Source organism: Notamacropus eugenii, chromosome 3 (genome assembly GCF_028372415.1).
Source record: "Notamacropus eugenii isolate mMacEug1 chromosome 3, mMacEug1.pri_v2, whole genome shotgun sequence".
NCBI lineage: Eukaryota > Metazoa > Chordata > Mammalia > Diprotodontia > Macropodidae > Notamacropus > Notamacropus eugenii.
This window is the reverse complement of record NC_092874.1, coordinates 331,067,809-331,084,859: the sequence shown is the minus strand read 5'-3', so window position 1 is coordinate 331,084,859 and position 17,051 is coordinate 331,067,809. Positions and strand designations below refer to the sequence as shown.

The 17,051-nt window shown below is 37.6% G+C and overlaps 1 long non-coding RNA gene across 1 annotated transcript; it reads right to left on the bottom strand.

The window, feature by feature from the left end:
• Positions 1 to 13,515: 13,515 nt before the first annotated feature.
• LOC140531605 (uncharacterized) lies at positions 13,516 to 15,140 on the bottom strand. Its single transcript, XR_011976383.1, has 2 exons — positions 15,015 to 15,140; positions 13,516 to 13,659 (listed from the first exon to the last, which is right to left on the bottom strand). It is a non-coding gene; the product is annotated as an uncharacterized lncRNA (long non-coding RNA).
• Between the last annotated feature and the right edge of the window lie 1,911 nt (positions 15,141 to 17,051).

The window sequence follows — 17,051 nt, the reverse complement described above, 5'->3', positions numbered from 1 at the left end:
GGGATGCCCGTCAACTGGGGAATGGCTGAACAAGTTGTGGTATATGAATGTAATGGAATACTATTGTGCTATAAGAAATGATGAACAGTGGACTTCAGAGAAACCTGGAAGGACTTATGTGAACTGAGGCTGAGTGAAGCGAGCAGAGCCAGAAGAACATTATACACAGTAACAACCACAGTATGTGAGGACCATTTTTGATAGACTTAGCCCTTTACAGCAATGCAAGGACCTAAAACATTTCCAAAGGACTCATGATGCAAAATGTCATTCATATCCAGAGAAAGAACTATGGAGTTAGAATGCAGAATGAAGTGACTATTTTCTCCTTTGTTATATTTTGTTTTGTTTTTCTCGTGGTTTCTTTCAATCGTTTTAATTCTTTCATGCAACATGACTAATATGAAAATGTGTTTAATAGGAATGTATGTAAAGAACCCATATAAGATTACATGTCACCTCAGGGAAGGAGAGGGAGGGAGAGGGGGGAAATTTGGAATTTGTGGAAGTGATTCTTGAAAACTGAAAACAAATAAATTAATAAATTTGGGGAAAAAAATTAAAATTCTCACAGTTGCCTCACAGTCATGTCCTATAAAATATGAGCACACTGTTACATAGCCATCTTGAAAACAAATTCATTTCCAATTCTAAAAATGTATTTTTAGTACATAGTTAACCTTAAATAAATTTATCTCTCTAGTCTGTTATTATTCTCTTTTGCCAGTAACATGTTGAGTGGCTCCGATATTATTTAAAGTCTCTCTTTCCAAACACATGACACACTGGACCATCTATCATCTTCAGTATATACAACCCAAATATTTGTTCTGTCTGTCCCCCACATCTTATATGTGCATTTGCTTTAACCATATTTCTTTTTATTCAAAGATCCAGAGAGTAACTTTAAATGCTTGAGGATATCAAGAGCTAGTCAACTTAGTTATTGCTCTTGGCCTACCTAAATCTCAGGCTACGTGGAAAGTATTAATTTCCCAGGCTGTTTTGCACACTAAATTCACTGCAATTCCATTCAATAAACATTTATTAAGCATATGTCAGTTACTGTGCTAAGCCCCATGGATGCAAAAAGAGGCAAAAGACAGTCTGTATCCTTAAGTAGATTACAATCTCAGTCCTGTCTTCTGTACTCATTAAAAGGATCCCTTAAAGAAAAAGACCTATTTGTACAAAGATATTTATAGCAGCTCTTTTTATGGTGGCAAAATACTGGAAGTTGAGGGGATATCTTTCAACTGAACAAGTTTTGGCATATGAATGTAATGGGATACTATTATGCTATAAGAAATGATGAGCAGCATGGTTTCAGAAAACCTGGGAAGACCTATATGACTGATGCAAGGTAAAGGGAGCAGAACCAGGAGAACACTGTATGTAGTAACAGTAATAATGTAATGATGACCAAATGTGAAAGACTTAGCTACTCCGATCAAGATAATGATCCAAGACAATTCCAAAAGACCCCATGATGAAAAACACTACCTACCTAGAGAGAGATATCTGATGAACTCAGAGTATAGATTGAAGCATACTTTGTTTTCAACTTTATTTTTCTTGGTGTGTGTGTGTGTGTGTGTGTGTGTGTGTGTGTGTGTGTGTGTGTGTTTTGCAACATTATTTTGTATTTATAATCAGGAATGTTTTATTTGCCTTCTCAACAAGTAGGGGAGGGAGAGAATTTAGAACTTTAAATTTTAAAAAATGAATGTTAAAATTTTTAAATGTAATTGAGAAAAGTTTTAAAAATAATAATTATGTGCATATTTTTGAACATCCTTTTAAGGGAAGGGATTGGTATATCATAAGAAGCTGAACTGTGTGAGTTCATTCTCAGCATAAGTGACATTCTTCTCCTGCCATGAAAATTATAATGACTGTCTTTGATGACTGCCTCTAGGTCGTGAGTCACAGTGATGTTTATCCTCCTATATTCAGTCACCTGAACTTTACCTCACATATAGAAGCAGGTACCTCATTGGATTACAGGAATACAGATTTTGAATTGGAATAAACTTCCATCTACTATAGTCCTATCATTTTACAGATGAGGTAACTTAGGCCCAGAGAGGTGAATTGATTTGCCCAAGGTCACACAGATTTGGGTACTGGTTGACAGGGAAAATGAACATCAACAGAAATGGAAAAGTTGGAGGAGAGGCAGATTCGGAGAAGAAAAGGTGAGTTCAGTATGGGACCTGTTAAGTTTGAGATGCCCCTGAGAAATTCATTTAGAATTTTCTGTCAAGAACTTAGAAATATGAGATCTGACCTGAGGGAAAAAGCATGGAAAAAACCAATATATACATTGTGTGTGTGTGTGTGTGTGTGTGTGTGTGTGTGTGTGTGAGCAATTATCAGAGAGAGTTTACAATTAAAATCATAGAAATGGATCAGCTTGCCAGGGGAGAAATATTGAAAGAAGAAAACAGACTAGTCAAGAACAGTAGTGTGTGATAAGAACCCCTCAAGAAGCCTATGAAAGGATGGTAGCAGAGAAAGAGGAGAACCAAGAGAAAGGAATGTCATAGAAAACAAAGGTACAGAGAGTTAAAATAAGGAGGTGATATTTCACAGTGTTTTACATTTTACTGGAAGGTCAAGGATGATAATGACTGAGAGAAAGTCATTCTTGATGCTGAATAGTAAATGAAGATGCTTTGTAACTTGCTAACCAACTAACTTCTCAAAACTCAGATCCAGTCCAATGGAAAATCCAAAATGATGTACATGATCTGTCACTGCCGTTATTTAATGTGGTTTTGCTTTACTGTTTTGGGGAACTGCACTTTATTGGGAGGTATGGTTGTTTTTACATTGTGTTGCTTATGCCAAAATATAAAGTATCAGAAAAAGAGGGGAAAATGATCAAAGCAGATAGCTATTCATCCTCACTTTGGGCCTAATTTTAAATCTCTGATCCATTTGTGAGATCATGTCATTGCAATGAATCTAAACATGCTAAAAATTTATTCTGATATCAGATTATTTGCTAATTATAGATAATTAAAAATATAATCATTTGCAGAGAGTATTCCATGTGAAATTATATGTAGGTCCAAATTTATGAGACCATCTAGTACTGTTAGAAGCTCTTAGGACTATTATTAGTTCCAATAAATAGAATAAACAAATGCAGAAGTGGAGAGTGAGGGAAGACCTAGTTCTGCTTTTTTTTCAGTCATCAAATTAAGATTATTAAAGCTCTAGTGTCTTCTAATAATTTCTATAGGGTTCATTGTTCATCAATTTATGATAAAGGCAACTAAAGGTTTGCACTAATGGTTCTTTCCATGTGGTTTTCAATAGTTCAAACCATTGCTTTGCCTTCAGTCAATGCCTGTCTTCAAATGGAGGGGCAGCTAGGTGGTGCAGTGGATAGAGCACCAGTGCAGGAGTCAGGAGGACCTGAGTTCAAATCTCACCTCAGACACTTGACACTCACTAGCTGTGTGACCTTGGGCAAATCACTTACCCCCAATCGCCTCATCCTGGGTCATCTCCAGTCAGCCTGATGAATATCTGGTCACTGTATTCAGATTGCTCTGGAGAAGTGAGGCTGGTGACCTGCACAATCCTCCCTCACTCAAAACAAAGTCAAGTGCAAGTCATGTCATTATTTTCAAATGGACATTCATTCATATGTGATATAATTTTTTTTTCATTTTAATTATCAAATTCTAAATCCCACCCGACTGATCTCCTCATACAGAACTGCTTTCTGGCAGCCTGTATGTGACATTTGCTTCCACTCTGTTAAAGGATGGCCCAATCCCTTCTACAGGAACTAAACAAAAATAGTACTTTAAATCTATTTCTAGCTCTCTTGGACCATCTTTGACCATCTCTATGCTGAGAAAAGGAAGTATCACATCCTGAGATTTGTGAGAAATACTCATGTACATCCTAGGATCATGACCTCCCATTTTATAACTATCTTACAAGTGACAGAAAAATATTGGGTAGAAGGGTAGAAAGACACTAACAAATCATGTGTTTATTTTATACATTTTTTCTATAATAGTATATATAAGAAAATGCCAAATGTGTTTGAAATATTGATTAGTTTTGCTGAATTTTTATTTTCTTCCTCTAAAAAATTTCTTAGGAATGACTCTCTGAAAGGAAAAAGGAGAAGCAGCATACAGAGGGATAACTGAGTGATGTAAAAACATAATATATCAATAAAATCCATTTTAAAAAAATAACATCTGCAACCAGAATGTCAGTGATAGTTTAAAGCAACCAATTCACTTTATGATCACCTGTTGATCACTTTCATCCTAGTTCTGGATACTCACTCAAGTAACTCTCTTCTAATGAAAGCCAAGATTGAAGCTCAGTCTTGTTACTACAAATCCAATGCTTTTCCCCACTGTGCCATGTTTCCTCCAATCTATCAGAGTTGTCTTAGGAAATATTTTACAGTAGCTGAGTGTTGGCCTGGATAAATCTTTCGGTGTCCTCTATCTCTGAGATTCAAAAGTTCTCTAAAAGTTCACTAATCCTATGTGTGAAATCTTGATTTGGGTAAGAACTGGCCATGTCTTTTTTGTTGGATGATGTACCATATGGATATTCCTTCCTCTCTTTCTCCTCTATCCCTGCTTCAACCTCAAAACCATTCAGTGTAATAGGTTATGATGAGAAATATGATAAAAGTGACCATTGTCTTCAGTTACCTTTCTTCCAGAGTCATCAAAGTTCAGTGGCCAGACAAAAGTCAGGATGCAGCGGGATGACCTCTTTGTCTTTGATGTTTGACCAAGTTCCACAGTACCTGCTTTAGCTGCTTTCATGGTTCTTGGTACAAATTGTTCTCATCCACCCCATTCCTCTTGGGGAAGTCTTCACATGCTTGGGTTAGACATCTCCCTAATTCACTGATGGGCTTAAGGCCTGTCAGTCACCCTCAACCTGGTTTAGCCAGTCTTCTGAGAAGGATTTACTGAGATGTGGCCACTGTACCTGCTATAGCTTCTTGGAACTACAGGAGAGAGTTGAGTGACAGGTGGGCACCAAAGGCAGGTAAGCAACCCTGAAAAGGACTCAGCAACCCCTGACACCAGAGCTGCTAGTCCTCCCTGAACATCCCATACACTCTAAATCTACAGATAATTTAATATGGAATACCATTTACTCATGATTACATTTTACATTACTCATAATTAATAAATAATCCAATATCAGGATAAATTTATTCTTATGCTTAGATTTATTATAATGACATCAATCAACACATTTCAGAAAACTCAATTGCCAAATGGGTCAGAGATTTACAACTGGGTCATGTTATCAACCCAAATAGCCAAAGTGAAGATGAGTAACTATTAAAAAAAAGAATAAAATAAAAATTGATAGAGCTAGTGATTAGTCCTGTGATTTTATCGATGTAGAAAATATCTAGATGAGGAAACTCTTTGCCAATTCAGGAAGACACCATCTTTGCAACTTGTAGTCTTAGTTGCTTTAAGAACAGGAAGGATAAATAACTTGGCCCGGATCACACAGCCAACATATGTCAGAGGCAGGAAACATGGGATGTTTGCACTAGATGACCATTAAAATCTCTTCTAGCACTATGATCCAGATTCTGCTTAAACTTTTCTAGCTGGAGGGATCCTCAGCCACAGTATTTTTCCCCTTTGTAGAGTCAAGCAGTTGACAAATGAAGTGATAATTTGAATGATTCCATCAAGAACACCAATTCGTTGACAAAAATAGCACAAATATTGATCAAAGACCAAGAATGAGTTACAACATATTTAACAGTCTAAATTAATCTGACACAACTCACTGATGTTATCTGGGCAATTTGCATGCTTACAGGTTACAAATTCACTTGATCTGTGTTGAAAAAAAAGGCTCATTTGATGAGCCCCTAAAACTTTCTGTACTCCAATTACAAAAAAAAAAAAAAAGTATATGCTACTGACTCCAGAAATACACTTAGGACAGACAATTGAACATTTGGAATCTGGTGAATATTTTTGTGGCTGGAAATATTTTTATGACCTTTTTGGAAAATCTTATGACTATTGCGAGACTGAGGAAATTCCACTTCCCATCTGGTGACTCTACTGTTTTCTTTTACCAGCAAACCCCAATACATGGCTTGCTTGCTCCACTGTTCAATTTTCAAGGACACCATCTCGGCTCTTTAGATTTGTATACCCTATCCTCCAAGATAGCCTTCAGGAGAGAAAATGAATGATTTGCCATGTTCCACTCCCTAACAACTACATATTACACTTCTTTTAAAAATAAAATAAAATATTGCTTTAAAAAATGGAAATTAGTGATTAGCATGATCCTGCTTTTTGATAAAGCCATGCTAGTTCTTTGTAATTACCACTTCCTTTTCTAGGTATTCAACATTAAGTCAATCCATAAGCATTTATTAAGGCTGCTATGGGCCAGGCACTCTGCTAAATATTGGGGACACAAAGAAAGACAAAAGATAGTCCCTGCTCTCAAGGAGCTCAGTCTAATGGGGAGGAAACAATAGGAAAACAATTATATACAAACAAGATATAATATACATGATAAATGTAGATAAACAATAGAGGGAAAGCACTATATTAAGGGAGATCAACCATCTTCTTAATGGCCTCTTCTAGAATTTTTACATTAAAGCCAAACTCACTGACATATAGTTTGCAGATACTATTCTCCTCCCACCCCTTTTTTGAGAATTGGGACAATATTTTCCTGTCTCCAGTCTTATGGCACCTCATCTGTTCTCTATGATCTTTCAGATATGACTGGTAATGTTTTGGCAGTCACATTTGCCAGTTCTTTCAGGACCAGAGGATGTACTACATCTCCCCCAGGGGATTTCAATTCATCAAGGGCTGCTAATTGCTCTCTTTCTAGTTTTCTACTTGTCTTAGTTATTAACTTCTTCAGAGTAGTTTCTACCCTGTCATTTCCAGTGTAAAGGTCATTTGAAATAATTGAGCATCTCTGCTTTTCCTTTTTTGATAGCATTTTCCTGTTTCATCTTCCTTTGGCTCCAGCTTCTCTGATATGACTTCTTGACCAAGGGGTATAAGAAATCCCAGCCCAGGCAGTATGGGCCTCTCAGAGTGGGTGGTTGCTCTTGTGGAAGACTTATGGGAGGACACAAGGGTCACACAGGATATGCAAACGTGGAGAGGCTGTGATCTGCAATATTAGAGGGAACATCTGAATTAATGAGATCTGAAATTTATTCAAATATTTAAGTATTGAGTACTGGAAAATGTCATCTGATTTTCACTCTCCGTTGAACTGGATCCAGTACTGACTACTTGTTCATTTCTTTCTACAGATTCTCTAAATGGAGTTTGGATTTATAGGTGTATGATAATAACTAGAAAATGTAATAGTCATACCCTACACAGATCTCTGCCAACTTCAGATATTTTTAAAAACGAACTTGGGGTTAGAAAATGGGACAAAGATCTAGGCTATTTCTTATTCAGCTTAAGTTAATTCTATAGCATTTCCTTATTTTATAACCTGAAAAAAATCAATTGCTTCTTCTCTGTGACTTAAATTCCCCAAAGATATTTTTTCATGGGAACATTTGTCAAGGCACATGGAACCATAATTTGTTACTGAGTGGTGGCAAAGAGGGTTGAAAATTGCTGGGAAGTGATCGGGGAGGCTTTACTCAAGCTGGGTTTATGAGAACATGAGAGAGCTAGAATTACACTGCAAGGATGAATCTTGGAGAAGGGCAGGGGTTAGAGAGACTAGTGAGGGTGTAGAGAACATAGGATTCTGAAAGAGACAAAAGGTCTAAGAGGAGTTAGCCTTTTTAATTAAACCTCCACTCTCATCTTCCATGCTCATCTCTCAGGGAAGGAAAGTGGGAAAGATGTTTCTGTGGTTGTTCAGTTACTTCACTCATGTCTGACTCGTAGTGACCCCATTTGGAGCTTTCTTGGCAAAGATACTGGATTGGTCTGCCATTTCCTTCTCCAGCTCAAGAGGAAACTGAGGCAACTAGAGCTAAGTGACTTGCACAGGGTCACACACATCTAGTGTCTAAGGGTGGATTTGAACTTAGGTCTTCCTGACTTCAGGCTCAGCACTCTAGATGCTGAACCACCCAGCTGCCCCAAATATCCTCTTCGAAGCCTCCACAATTATCCTCTTACTCTTAGCTCCAGTCAGTACTGTCATTTCAGGTCCCAATACTGGATAACAGCATCAAAATTCAGAGTGGAAAAGATCTCTCTCGTGCATTATTTTTCACATTCTTTGAAAAATATATTATGAGTTTCAAATTCTCTCCTGCCCCTATCCCACTCATTGAAAAGGCAAGTAGTATATGTTATACATGTGAAGTCATACAAAACAAAACAAACAAAAACACAAATGGAAAAAATGCTTCTATCTGCACTCAGAGTTCATCAATTCTCTTTCTGGAACTGGAGATAGCATTTTCCACCATGGGTGCTTTGGATCATTGTCTTTATCAGAGTAGCTAAGATTTTCACAGCTGATTGTTGTTACCATATTGTTGTTACTGTGTACAATATTCCCCCAGTTCTCCTTACTTTGCTTTGCAACAGTTCATATAATCTTGCCAGTTTTTTTCTGAAACCATCCTCCTCATCTTTTCTTAAAGCATATAGTATTCCATCACATTCATATACTACAACTTGTTCAGCCATTCTGCAATTGATAAATATCCCCTCAGCTTACAATTCTTTCTCACTACAAAGAGAGTTGCTATACATATTCTTGTACATATAGATCCTTTCCCCCTTTCTTTGATCTCTTTTGATTATAGTTCAAAATTGTTCTATGGTTGAACTAGTTCACAACTCCACCACTAGTGCATCAGTGTCCCAACTTTTCCATATCCCCTCTAGTATTTGTCATTTTTCTTTTCTGTTAGGTTGTTTCAATTTGAACTTCTCTAATTAATAGTGGTTTAGAGCATTTTCTCATGTGCCCATTGATGGCTTTGATTCCTTCTTCTGAAAACTGCCTGTTCATATCCTTTTATCAATTTATCAATGGTGTTTATTTTTATAACAGAATAGTTTTTAATAGATCATCTGGTTCAAACTTCTCATTTTACAGATTGAGGAAAACAGATTCCTAGAAAGGTCATGTGACTTGAGGCAACTAAGCAGTACAATGGGTGGAGTGTAGAGTCCGGAAAACCTGAGTTCAAATCCTGCCTCAGACACTTACTTAGCTTCTGACCCTGGCCACGTCATATAACCTCTGTCTGCTTCAATTTTCTCATGTGTAAGATGGGATTAATAATAGCACCTATTTCACAGGGTTTTGGTGAGTGTCAAATGAGTTAACAGTAGTAAAGCACTCTGTAAAGCTTAAAATACTACACAAATGCTAGCTATTATTGTCTCTGGCATAAACTACTAATTAGTACCATTGAAACCGAGCCCTTCTGACAGTCTTCTTCCTAGGTTCAGATGTTAAATTCAAGGTATTGATTTGAAGAAGTGCTGGATTAGGTACTTAATGAATGTTGAATTTGAGGCATAGGGTGATAGGGAATAAGAGGAATTATGTATTAGGTAAGATTTAGTTTCGGTACCCTGATCTCCCATTTCTGCTTCCATTTTCTTTTAGTTACTCACTTCTATTTCTCCACTTAGTTACTCATTGCCTCAATATACTTTTCCCACCCCTCTTTTAGTTAGACAATCTCAAGAAGGTATCTGGTCAACTCATTAATGATGAAAAAGTTTATACGATTTAATACTTCTCTTTCCCAATGCTGTTTGAATTTCCAAATATAAAAAAAGAAAATAAAATTATTAAGTTTCATACAGCAGGAAATTGTATGGACAACGTGGGATTTTTTAAGCTCCAGGGTCTTATCCAAATTATACCAACTAAATTGCCAACTGCTCCAAGTTCTTCCTAGTAAATCCTGTCTGATCACTCTGATGTTCTGCAAAGAAAAAATAAACTCATAAGAATTGGATGTTTGTTGTTAGGCATTTGTTGAATTAGCCTTTCTCTTGAGTACCTACACTGCTTTATATTGCATTATGTCTTTTCTGACCACCATGTGAGAGCTTGTCTTGTGTGAGTTCTCCATAAAGTAGTCTTATAGGCAAGTGTAGGTTGGGCATTCAAACAGTGTGGCCAGCTCATCAGAGCTGTGCTCTCTGAAATAGAGCTTGAGTGCTTGGTGGTTTAGTTCAAGAAAGAACCTCAGTGTCTGGAATGTTATTCTGCCACGTGATCTTCAGAATCTTAAGACAATTCAAATGGCAGCAACTCAGTTTCCTGACTGGTGCTGGTATCCTGTCCAAGTTTCACAGGCATATGACAATGAGGTCAGCACGACTCTGTACACCTTCAGTTTGGTAGTCAGTCTAATACATTTTCTCTCCCATACTTTCTTTCAGAATCTCTTAAACACTGAGCTAGCTCTAGCAATGCATGTGTCAACCTTGTTATCAATGTTTACATCCCTGGAAAGTATACTGCCAAGGTAAGCGAAGCTATCCATAGCATTCCAAACAAAGGACACTCTCAAAGTCTCTCTCCAAATAAATTTGGAATTTATTGTATGATGTGGGAGACCTTGGCACAGGACTGCCCAACATGGATGCTCTTATCATAGAAGGTACTGAGCAAAACAGAATTGAACTAATTCAAAAGATGCACAAATTTAGAGAATCCACCCCAAATGTTCACATGTACTATTTGTGCCCATCCTGTGGTAGAACATTCTGGATTCATATTGGTCTGATCAGCCAAAGTGTAACCTGGCTCTAACATAATGATGTCATTTTGGTCTTCGAGAATGAAAGACAACAATAACACATGATCTAGAAAATTCACATCCCTTGAATTTGGCCAGAGATCTGGAAAGAGAAGCTTTAGGAGAAATTTGACATGTTGTTGGTTACCCTACCTGGAGACAACACATACGTGACTGGTATAACCTTCAGTGGCAACTCATTCTTCCAGGTTATTTCACATTAGTAATGCTTGTCAATGTGGTTCTAGATTATTAAAGATTTGCCTTCTAGCCTATCAGATGAAATTTAGCTTCAAATCCTGCCTCAGATATTTACTAGCTGTGTAATACTGGATAAGTTGCATAATCTTCCTCAGTCTCAGTTGTCTCATTTGGAAAATGGGAACAATCACAGCATTGTTTCCCACAGTTGTTTAAAAATTAATATTTGTGATTCACTATTCAAACCTTAAAGTGCCACGTTGCTATAACCCCAGGAAGTAGTGTTACTTCTCCCCATTTTACAGATGAAGAAACTTAGGCAAGCAGAAATTGTTGCTGTGTTTGTCCTTCATTCTGGAAGAGGACCATGACATCAAGATGATGACATGACTTGCAGTTGACTTTGATTGGAGTGAAGGAGGGCTGTGCAAGGTCACTAACCTCACTTTCTTCTCCTGAGCCATCTGGGTCCAGTGGCCTGATATTCATCAGGATGACTGGAGATGGCCCAGGATGCAATGTGAGACCCTGGCCTGGGATGCAGTATTGTTACTTCCACCCTTTTACAGATGAGGAAACTTAGGCAAGGAGAAATTAAGTGACATGCCTGAGGACCTATAGGTAGGGAGTGTCTGAGATCAGATTTGAACACAAGTGTTCCTGATTCCTGACCTAGCACTCTATCCATTGCACCACCTTGCTTTTGGGAGTCTTTTATACATTTGGACTATCCCTAAAAAGTCCCTGAACTTTCTTCCAACTTCAATTCCTTTCCAGTGACCAGGTACCTGTTACAAACACACAGAAGAAATTCTTGCCCCCTTAATTTTCCCAGCAGCCGCCATTTTGATCTTCTTTCTTCCCCCTAAGACCATCTATAACTTCAGGTTCTTTTAGTTTGAGCTGCTGTCCCAGTACAAGGATTTTCTGATGATCTGTACTTTATCTACCCTTGGTTTTGGTTCTTAGATAAAGTGCTGGAGAAGGGAAAGAAAGGTCTTTGTAATTCATAATGTTTCAATCTTAAGCAACCAACCTTAAAAGAGGAGAGAATAGGCAGCTGCAGCCCTGAAAAATAGGGATCATCTGACAATTCTTTCTTTAAATAGACTTGAAAGTCTCTCCCAAAGGAGAATTGCATACTTCTAATCTCTGAAGAAAATCAAGACCCTTAGTCCCTTAGCTTACCACCCTCCTCTCCCCTCAGCCTCAACATTCATCCAATTTTAGTTATTTGAAAGAATACCAGCCTCATTTTGACATTTTTCCCCCAAATATGATGTGCCTTTTTCTTTCTCATTTTCTCTTCTCCCTTACATTTATCCTGAGAAAGAAAACTGCTTATAGTCTTTGCCCTTGCCATTTGTAACATGATATTCACCACATCGGCAGAACAAGCAGTCTTGGAAATATTCCAATACCCTTGAGAAATATTCCGGTTATCATAGCATGGAGTCAGCAGATATGAACATAAAATAAAGTTTAAATTAAACCAACTTCAGGAATGTGGTTTTCTTGAACGCATGAATATGTATCATTGCAATGAACAGCCCTAGTTTTTTAAACACTGTTCACTACAATCTAACTTTAGAGGACTGAAGTAGAGAAAGGTTTGGGGAACAATTCCTAATATGTGCATATAATAAGAACAGAGTTCAGTTTAATTGAGAAAAGTCTCAAGTCTTAAAATAATCATATGAATGTGACATATATGTAATAACAAATAGCAAGTCAATGGCCTCAAAATCACAATGCAAATAATAACTGAGTAGTGGTTCAGGTGGGTATTGATCTGTCTCAATCAATGAATCCACCGAACCTTCCTGTTCACTTGGTCAGTATGGATTTAAGGCAAAGGTTAACACGATTGTCCTTATTCTCCTGGAACATCCCTGGGTAGTTGGGACCTAGAATAGCCTTTCATGGCCTACTCACTATGGAGTAGGCCTCCTCCCCTCCCCTTCCCTCCCCTCCCCTCCCCTCCTCTCTCTTCTCTCTTCTCCTCTCTTCTCTCTTCTCTCTTCTCTCTTCTCTCTTCTCTCTTCTCTCTCTCTCTCTCTCTCTCTCTCTCTCTCTCTCTCTCTCTCTCTCTCTCTCTCTCTCTCTCTCTCTCTCCCCCCCCCTTTCTCTCTCTCTCTCTCTCTCACCAAGATCATAGACAAGAGGTTAAGTGTTTCATTAAGTTCATCTCTCTATCAATCCATGAATCCACCATGGCTCCTAGGTACTTAGTATGCATTTAAGGTAAGTGTTAATTGATTAGGAATACCAACATTTTGTATAGTGACCAGGGTTAGGAATTATCTGGGCAAACATGCACAATAGCAGATAAAGTGTGAAACCAAAGTGTAAGAGAAAGACAAGTCATCATGATTCAGAAGGTGGAAAATAGGTGTTGGGAGTGTAGCCTGGATCAGTGGTATCAAGCTTAAATATAAATGGATGCCACTACACCTTACATAAGGACCCACTAGAGGCTGCATTATTGCCTTACAGAATCACTTGTGTTTATATATTTCTTTTTATATTAATAAATCAACACATTAAAATCAGATCTGAGCAACATTTTATTCTGGTGCTGGCTGAACTTGGGGCATATTGTAGGAATGCTGTGGAGGAGTATAGAATGAGTAAATACCAGGTGTGGCTCATTCCCTCAAGGGGCTTGGAATCCGGTTGGAGACAAAATATACCTGCATGAAATAACAGATAATATGAGACAGAATATAATTAAGCATAAAATGGTATGAAGGAGCTATTCAGCAGAATTTCAGAAAAGGTACCTGATGGCTAGAGTGTCAGTAAGTGCTTTGTGAAAGAGGCAGCATGTAGTCTACTTAGGCCCTGGAGGATAAGTAAGATTGGAATAGGAAAAGAGGAAAGCATTCCAAACAAGGTTGGAGTATGAAGGAAAGCTTGAGGCAGGAATAAGCCTGGCCTGGCTGACTTGACTGACACCCACGTCTTATGGAAGTCTCATTGGTGCAGAAAAATTCTCTCTGTGGATAGTTCATTGATGTTGAGGATATCTTTTAGCCATTCTTTGCCCTTTCTAAATGCCCCTTGCTCAACCTTCCAAGGTTAATCTGCTGAGATTCCTACAGAGTATGGCCCTCTTAGGCTTTTTTTCAGCAGCTGAAATCTATCATACTTTTTAGATAGTCATTAACCCAGGAGTATGCTGGTGAATGTTTGACAAGGGCTACACAACACACTTTTAAATTCAGTCTGAATTATTAACATTTTCTCCATTAATTTCTTAGATCTAGAAAGTAATAAAACAATAAATCAAACCCTGATTTGTAGTATTTGTGATTTCAGATTGCACATACTGAATTTAAGTTAGACTACAGTTACCCCTTCCACATGGGAGGAGGGGGGGTTAGTGCCCCTGCAATCTGAGAAATCTGAGTAAAATTTTAGGCTCTCTTTTCATACTAGAGAAGAAGTCTGATTCATTATGGTATTAAAAGATAAAATATGTTGATATTATACAATACTGGACATAAAATTTATACATTTCTGAGTTCCTAAACTTTTTCTTGTGTCATCTGCAGGTCTTTGAGGGTCATCTGCAGCTTCCACAAAATTCTCCAAAAAGTCCTATCTAATTTTTTAAGCTGACCTATGATATACTGTAACCATGATGGGAAAAGTTTCCATGTGCAAGGGATAATTGTAGATGCCAAGGTCCCTTCCAGATTTGAATCTAGGATCATACACATCTACTTAATGATATATAACACATAGCATCTTTGGTGTCTCCATTAAGTAAAAGGGTATTGTAAATGGAGAAAACACTGCCTTGGATTCCCTCTTTCAATGAATATAGGTTCATCTTATTTTATAGTTACTTACTGATTCCTATCCATAATGAATCCCCTGAAATGCATAATAATTCACATATTTTGAAGTTATAATTATGTAAAATATGGTCATTAGTTCCAGTTCAATGGAAATATTTAATGTAAATTTGAATAATACAACCCATTACAGAAGGTTTGCTATTAGCACTAATGAGGACCTTGTACATACAAAAGATGAGTACCTGAAAAGTCACATGCAAATCAAAATTCTTGTCGATTCAAATATGTGAAGGACAGCATGGTGTGGTGTCTGTCCTCAGCTTTGTCATTAGAGTCAGGAAGAATGAGATTCAAGTCCTGACTTTACATGTACAGACTGTGAGTTCCAGGATGGATCATTGTGACATCTCAATATCCCCGGGCAACTATCTCAGGTTATAAATTTCAGAACACTAGCCAATTCTCTATTCCAATGAGCCACATGTCTCATCCAAAACAAAAACAAAATATTTGAAAGAATTATGCAGAAATTCTTTGGTAAGAAAAACCTTTGCTAATTTACATTCTTCACAAGTTCAAAAGTTCATACAAATAGTAGCTTTTTCTAGATGCAAGTTCTATGTGCATTTATTTTAAAAATAGCTGAGTGTAACTTAAAAAAAATGAAATCGCATTTTTAAATTCAGTGGAGTAGGTAACTAAAAGATTTCCATAGAAAGTTATGCGGTAAAGAATATTATTATTTTGAGAAGTGAATAACCCTGTCCTAACTCATATGAAGCTCGCTCAAAACAAGGTATACTTATACTCTCCTTCTCCTACTTACTATAAATGTGCCCTCACTCAAAACAAAGTCAAGTGCAAGTCATGTCATCATTTCTCTGATGGCATGGTCTTCTTTGGCAATGAACGACGAACACAGCAACTATAAATATGCATAATATATACCATTCTATAGGAACAGACCTGTTTTGTATCAGGAACTTTGGCTGCACAGAAATTTTTGGAATATCTCTGTGTTAGAGCAAATAGAAAAAAAAGTATTGAGAAAGTTCCAGTTGAAAAATCAAGGATGGTTTTGGATTTCTTCCAAGGCTAAAAGAACTCCAGACACTACCATTTACTTTATAAGATGTTCGCAAAAGAAACAAAAAGAAAGTTATTAATGTCTCTAAACATTTTTCCATAGGGGCAGAAGTTGAGACGTGTAGCAGAGCACCTATTTTGTTTAGTTCTTACAGGATATCAGTAGTGGGGATCAAATCTATATTAGAGAAAGATGTTCAAAAATCACAGCATCTCTGAGGTTGAAGAATCCTCAGTGGCCCCCTAGTCCAGGTGGGGGACGAGCATCCTATATACAACATACCCAACATGTTGCCATCTAACCTTTGAAGAACTCTCAAAGTCATCCAGTTAATGTCCCTCTTCTATCAACCAATGTCACAGATTAAAAGCTCCAAATCATATATGATTTATACATACTATTTCTTAAAGGATTTCCAGAAATGGCAGCGAATAAGTGTCATAACCTGTTAGGGCAGTAAATACACACTGTGACTCCCCCCGCCCATTCCCATCCTCACTCCTAATCCCACCCCCAAGATCTCTACTGTTTATGCCCCTTACTGGGCATAGACATAGGACTAAGTGCTGTCTTGGAGCAACTCCCAAGAATGAGGTTTTTCCTCATCCTGGCCATCTTGTCACCAACACTATTTGCCACTACTCCCTTGGTACCACTAAGAACTCAATTCTCTAAGTTCTAAAATTTCCGCAGTGGTTCATGTACTATCTTAATCATTGAATATGCCCCATGGCCCACTCCACCTGTTATGGTTCCAGGAGTAGAAAGACGGGTAAGGAAGAAGAATGCTTGGCAGATTAGGATTGCTGAAGGTAAGACTGCTGACCTATTCATGCTTCATGTTCTATGTTCCTTATAACTTTACTGTCATCCATCCTGCCTGACCACATTATCTTTTCTCCTTTTTCCTTTTTCTGGCTCTGGAATCATAATCAAATTAATGCTGTCATTGCTACTTGAGTGTTCATGTCAATCAATTCCCCTGTGTCCATTAAATTAAATAAATAGGTAAATGATAAGCAATTCCATAACTATTATTCTGATGATAGCTAATAATTAGCTAACATTTAAATAGCCTATTTTGTGTGCCAAGCCTGTGCTAAGCACTAAATCTTAAGTAAAAGTTCTCTCTCTCTCTCTCTCTCTCTCTCTCTCTCTCTCTCTCTCTCTCTCTCTGTCTGTCTCTTGCTGT